We start from the raw sequence: 6,706 nt of genomic DNA, 5'->3' as shown, positions 1-6,706 counted from the left end.
GAAATCCTAACAAAATGAAGGAAAGACGACTGCTTATTTTTCACTATTTATGAATCACCTTAGACTGCATTTTTTGATGATACAAATAAAAAAAAAAAGTTGCTTTAGGGAGAAAAAGCTTTCCAAAATTCAAAGCAGATTTCTCTGGTATTACATTCTATCTTTGTCAAAAATCAAAATTTTTGAGTAATAGTATTTAAATGGCACCAAAACATTTTAATTATATTTCTTTAACAAGTGATCAAAACACAGGGCCCAGAAAGTTTGACATCAGTATTTCACACTATTTCTGGTATACTCCTTTTGTATGTTAGATTTCCAGTTTGGGACTTTGCTTTAGGCTACTTTATCTTCCTGCATTTTTACATTTCTGTTCTGTAAAAGATGACTGCAGATAAACTCTGCCAAAGACCAGTCAATCACATACCTTGGGAAGCATTTCACATTTTAAACCATCCTTTTAAAACTGTTTTTTTTCTCCTACACTGAATTCATTTCAAAGTTACAAAATAGCTATTTCCAAGTGTAATAGTTTATCTTGCAGATGCTAACATTTTATAACACCGCTAATTAAGAAAACAGTCTAGTGTTAAAAAATTCTTGTTTTATAGATATATCAGTCTGCCATTCATATTGAAACATCTAGTAATTTGAAACAGCAGTATTGTCCCAAGTAATGTTAGATGAAATTAAAACCATTTTGTGTCTGTAGTGTATTCTGTAGTGATCTGTAACTATTTATATTATGTATGTTTTGAACATTTTCCTGTACTTTAATATTTAATGACTATCTCTAATGCCCAACTGAGTAATCTCCTCAATGTTCATAAAAACAAAGAGGAAAAGGCATTTTCTTTTAGGAGAAGCAATATTTTATAAATCCAAGGGGCTGTCCTGGTGGCATAGTGGTTAAGTTTGTGCATTCCACTTCAGCAGAGGCCCAGGGTTCACAGGTTTGGATCTTAGGTACAGACCTGGCACCACTCATCAAGCCATGCTGTGGTGGCATCCTACATAAAATAGAGGAAGATTGGCCTAGATGTTAGCTCAGGGACAGTCTTCCTCAAGTAAAAAAGAGGAAGATTGCAACAGGTGTTAGCTCAGGGCCAATATTCCTCACACACACACACACAAACTCCAAACAAATGTAATATATATGTAGAGAATATCGAGGCTAGAGTAAAAAAAATTGTTGAATGGGACATTAGCCAATAAGACAATGCTTTTTATTATTTACAGAACATAATTCTTTGGGAGAGAGAAAATACACAAATCATTCATTTGTTCACCTAGCCTGGCACTGTGCTTGGTGCTGGGGATATAGTGGGGAATAAAAGAGCCACCGCCTTCATAGTGCTTACTGTCTGTCTGCCAGGAAAGCTAGAACATCGGACTGTAATTATATAAGATACAAATTGTGATATGCCATGAAGAAAATGTAAAATGTTCAGAGAGACAGAAGAGGAGACATAACACATAAACTTGAGTTTTCATTGTGGGAACTAGGAAGGCTTCTCTGAGGACATGGCGTTTATAGCTTTTGCAGTGACACAGATGTCCAAGTGAGGTGATGGTGATGGTCCAAGTGTGGAAAAGGGGATAGAGTCCAGGTGAAGTTTGGCAGGGCATAGTGACGGTTTGAAAATGGGAAGTGAGGAAATAGGGTTTCTAGCAAAAAACGCTAGATGCATGGAGGTAATTCTTTTATCAGACATACTTCTTATGTTTGTGGTGGGATGCTTGATATTATGATTGGTAGCGATACATGGGGAAAAGAGTGAGCTCAGGAGCACGGGTTTTGGACATGCCAGGTTTCCAAGGTAAGTTGTAGAAGTTGTATGTATGGAACTAAATATATAAATTTTGAAGTTGTACACAGAAATGGTATATAAACCATGGAAATGAATGAGGTTGCTTAAGGCAAATGTATAATGTGAGATAAAGTCCTGAGGAATTCCAACATTTAGGAGCTGGTCAGCGCTGGGGGAGCTGGCAAAGGGGGCGGAGGAGTTGGCAGTGAGGCTGGTGGAAAACCAAGAGGGTAGTGTCAAGGTTGCCCACAGGAGTCTTAAAGGTGGATGTAGTCAACTGAAAGTTTAGGTGAGGACTGAAAGGTCCATTGGATCTAACAACATGAATGTCACTAGTGACCTTAGTAAAACCACTTCTTTTGATAGAGGATTGGCTTGGATATTTACAGACTGGTTTTTCACTTCCATGAAAGTCCAATAGAACATTTGAAAGTTGTGTGTGTGATGCCCCATCCATTGCAGGATGTGAAATGTAGTAGCACACCCCAGTCACTGAGACGCTGAAAAATGCAAACATTAATTACCCTCATTGAGAACCGTTGCTGCTAAGACATCAGAAAATTGGAATCCCCAAATCCATTCTAAGAGATAGTTGGGTCCACAAAGACTTCCTGGAAGGGGTGGAATGGAACAAGTTTAATCAGGACAACAGCCTCATTTAGGTTTTTCTTTTTTGGGAGAAGTCTACAATTGGAATCCTAAAGTGAGCACTTCTCAAAGTTCTGTTGTTTCTGATAAGAAAGTAAATTTCTCATAATCTAGTTCAGCAGAAATAAGGTTTCTAGGAGCCTATAAATTTAACGTATTCATAAAATAAGGGTATTTAGTCCTATAATACATACATTGGTATTGCATCTAATAGTTTTGTCATTGATGCTAATAATAATAGCTATCATTTCTTGAGCTGGTGTGTGACTCTCTTAGTTGAGATTCCCTAGAAGCTGCCTGAGACAGGGATTCAGGTGCACATGATTTTTGAGAGTGTGCTCTTTAGGAAAAGCCTGTAAGGAATGAGGGAAGCAAGATAGTGAAGCAGAAGGAGTCACTTAAGGATGGGGGCTCAGATAAATTCTTGGCCTGCCTGATCCACAGGGTGCTCTGGAGGAAAGTTGACCCATTGTCCCACTTTGAGGCAAGGGCTGGGATTATTGTACTCCCTTGCCAGTCAGACATTGGTTGCCACCACCAAGCCAAAGTGGAAGGCTAGAAGGTAGGGAGGTAGCGTGAATCGCTCAGGTGTTTCTGGGCACAACAGATCCTACACTCACAGCAGCTGGAGAACAGATGCATGGATTAAGAGTAAAGGAGACCTGGGTGGGGCACTTACAGTCTTTATTACAATACCAGACATCTAACAGGCATTATTTTCCTTTTATTTTGAAACAATCTCAAATTTACAGAAAAGTTTCAAGTATAGTACAAAGACCTTTCCCTCTCGCCCAACCATGTGAGAGTAAATACCTGACATAACCCATCACTCCTGAATATTTTTTGAATGATCAAAAGAATTTTATTTAATTTTTTATTTTTTTATTTTTTAGTTAAGAGATAATTGACATATGACACTGTATTAGTTTTAGGTGTACAACATAATGGTTTTATATATGTAGGTATTACAAAATGATTACCACAAAAAGTTAACATCCATCACCACATATAGTTACAAATTTTTTTTCTTGTGATGAGAACTTTTAAGATCCACTTTCTTAGCAACTTTCACATATACAATACGTATGGTTAACTATAGTCATCATGAGGTACAGTATAGCCTCAGGACTTATCTCAGAACTACAAGTTTTTACGTCTTGACCACCTGCACTCACTTCGCCCATTCCCCCAAAAAGCACTTTTCATGGAATAAGGGGGACTGAAGCCACATTGGATAGGTTGAAAATGAATGGGAAGTGAGGAAGTGGATACTGGATGTGTAGAACTCCTTGAAAAAGCTCAGCTCTCACAGGGGTTAGGATGAAAGGTGGAAAGAGAGGTGAGGTCACGGGAGGATTGTTAAGATGGGATGGAGTTCATGTTCAAGTGGAAGTGGAAGAAGGTTCCGGTGGAGAAACTAAAGAAGTAGGTAGGAGAGGAGTAAGAATAACCAAAGGACAGAAGTGTCCGAGCAGGGAGGAGGGAATGGGGTTCTCAAAAAGCACCTCACTAGCAAATGAGGGGCGGAAAACTGTAACCATCTCAGATTTCTGAGAAATGGCATTTAGAAGGATGTCGTATAAGCAGAGGGCAACAGTATCGTGTGGCTGTTTTTAATGACAACTAGAAAAATCCCTATTGGGACTAACTACAAACAGAATCCATTCCCACTTGCATAGTACAAGATAAACTACCTCAGAGTGACTTGAGTCAAAAGGGTAATAATAAATAAATGAGGAGCCATGGTAGCTTTATTGTAGCTTTAGGTGGAGCCCTGGTCATTGACGTCGTCATCACCACCAAATTGTGACCACTGGATGCAAGTCTTGGTGATTTCTATTCTAACTGAAGGAGAAATGGATTTTTGTGGAAGATGGAAAAGATGACCACAAATTCCCTGGGCTCCTCTCAGAGAGGTGGGTCCGTTAGTGCTTTGGCCAACAGAAGGTGGCGGAAGTGCTACTTCCAAGGCTAGGCCTCAACTGAGCTGCCCCCGCTGCCAGCCCGCGCCAACCGCCAAGAGCCCGAATGAGGCCATCCTGGACCTCCCAGCTCAGCCCGCCCTTGCTGAATGAAGCCCCATGAGGAAGCCCAGGTGAAACCGGCAGAGGAATCACCTAACTTGCGCATTTCGATGTTAAAAATCATAAATCGTTGTTTCAGCCACTAACGTTTGAGGCAGCTCGTTACGCAGCAATGGTTTACTGAAGCTTTGGCTCGCTGGGGGAACTGCCCACTGGGTGAGCCACGAGGGTTTTCTTGCCAACTCAATGAGGGACACCCCGAGTGCTCCCGTTCAGTAGACTCTGTTTTCTGACCCACTCCTTCCTACCCGTTAGCATCTCTGTCTTGGGAATACCAGCGTTTATGCCTTTAAATGCAACCTGTCTTCTAAAACTGATTTTCGCTTCTTCACCTTCCCAGTGGAGTTATCTGCCCTTGAGACTATGAGAGGGCGATACGGACACACCCAGAGCAACGCCTGAGGGCTCCGGAGAGGGTGTCTGTCGCACTCCGGCGGCCTGTGACCTGACTGGGCTCCCGGCCGACTCCCCGAGACTCGCTCCTCGCAGCGCCCCCTGCAAGCGGCCGCGGCCGCCTCTCCTACCTCCGCCCCGGTGACCGTTAGCTGCGTGCTGTCACGCGGGGACCTCCCGTCTGAACTGAGGCCTCGATGGCTTTCGGTACCATTGCTCGAGCGCGGACTGCGTCCCTGCCTCTAATCTGGTCTGGCACGGCCTCGCGCACCCCGGGAACCCTAGCGGCCCCGGTCTGGCCCCGGCGCGGCCCCGCCTCCTCTCGGCGCTTCCGGTGCGCCCGCCTCCGGGCGGGTCGGCGGCGGGGCTGGGCGCCTGCGCAGCCTGCCGGGCTCGGGTCCGCGGCGTCCTTCCTCCGCGGGAGCCTGCGCGGCCGAGGCCGCAGCCGGCAGCGGCAGGTGAGTGAGGGCGGAGGACGATGTCAGGGGCGCTGCGGGCCGGGGCGGGCGGGGACCGGGGACCCAGGACCCCGAGACCGGGCCCCGCGTGCGCAATGCCTCGGGCCGCCGCCGTGGTGCTGAAGGGGCTGCCCTCTACAGTCAGCACTTGAGAGGATCTAACTCCACGTTAGGAACGGTTTGTCCCCAACACAGGAGGGTAAAACACGTGGGGCGCCAGCTGTGTGCACGGCGCAGAGAGCCAAGAGGGCAAATAAAACGTGCACACGCCCGTCGTGAGACTCTGGATAAGTTACGTCCTGTCAAAGAGGCGCAAAATAAGAGAGGCTTGGTAAGGTTTCCTGAAGGAGCTGGGCCTGCCCAGGATAGATGGGATTGTGTTATTTTTTGCTTTCTGTTCGCTGATGGAGAAGCATGTTTGGCAACGCAAAGCGGTGGGAGCGAAATGTCTTCCTAGAACGTGGAAATAAGATTGTCCTCTTAGGAAAAACTATAAACTTGCTAACTAAAACGTGAGAGTAGAGATAGGTAAAGTTTGTTGAAAGAAACAAAATTTTGCCAGGCCTTCAAGATTTGACTGTAGCCTGACAACTACAAGACTACGTCGTTCAGCCGGAGGTCTGATCTGTCAGTGAAGCGGGGCGTCGAAGAGAGGCGCACCTGGCCCAGATGAACCCAAGCCGCCTCCAGGACAGAGGGTATCCGGGCTTTAGTAGTAGGATCTCTTCAGAGCCTAAGAGTTGAGGAGGTGGTTTCCTCAGGGCTCATCCCATCAGACATTGAAATCATATTACTCAGTCCTTTTGTTCGGATTCTGTATTCACCAAGCAAATTTATGATAAATCGGCTTATCAGTAGTCCTACAGTGAGGAGTTGGACAGGCTGGTTGGAATATCTGGTTGATAGCCTGTAGTTCTCTATGTAGATTAATAAATTGGCATTCAGGTTTTTTCAGACATCTCTTTGTTTCCACTTTTTCTCGCTCTGTGATTCCTTTCATCCTTCAGGGCTCAATTGACATGCTACATCCTCACTGGGGCCTATTTGTTTATGTGTTCAGGTGCCTAGAAAAGTTTCTGGCACATAGTAGGCACTCACCCTAATAATGCGGGGTCGGTGAGCCTAGGAGTCGAAAGAAAGATTTCTTGGACTCTCAAGGTCTGGCAGTAGTGCCCTTTTATTTAGCGAATAGTGTGGAATAGCATGGGGACAGGACCCATGGGCAGTAAAGAGCTGCTGCATGGGGACAGGACCCATGGGCAGTGAAGAGCTGCAGGCATGGGGACAGGAACCATGGGCAGTGAAGAGCTGC

The 6,706-nt window shown here is 44.9% G+C and overlaps 1 protein-coding gene across 2 annotated transcripts in view; it reads left to right on the top strand.

The window, feature by feature from the left end:
- Nucleotides 1-5,286: 5,286 nt before the first annotated feature.
- LOC124239925 (lipoyltransferase 1, mitochondrial) overlaps nucleotides 5,287-6,706 on the top strand; it is a 37,065-nt gene continuing 35,645 nt past the window's right edge. Inside the window, exon 1 of one of the 2 annotated variants that reach the window (XM_046662395.1) lies at nucleotides 5,287-5,394. The gene's annotated coding sequence lies outside the window, so the exon portion shown is untranslated. The remainder of the gene's footprint in view (nucleotides 5,395-6,706) is intronic. The other variant, XM_046662392.1, reaches the window with a different exon arrangement.

Source organism: Equus quagga, chromosome 5, assembly GCF_021613505.1.
Source record: "Equus quagga isolate Etosha38 chromosome 5, UCLA_HA_Equagga_1.0, whole genome shotgun sequence".
NCBI lineage: Eukaryota > Metazoa > Chordata > Mammalia > Perissodactyla > Equidae > Equus > Equus quagga.
Note: the sequence above shows the minus strand (reverse complement) of the source record. Positions and strands in the feature narration are given on the sequence as shown.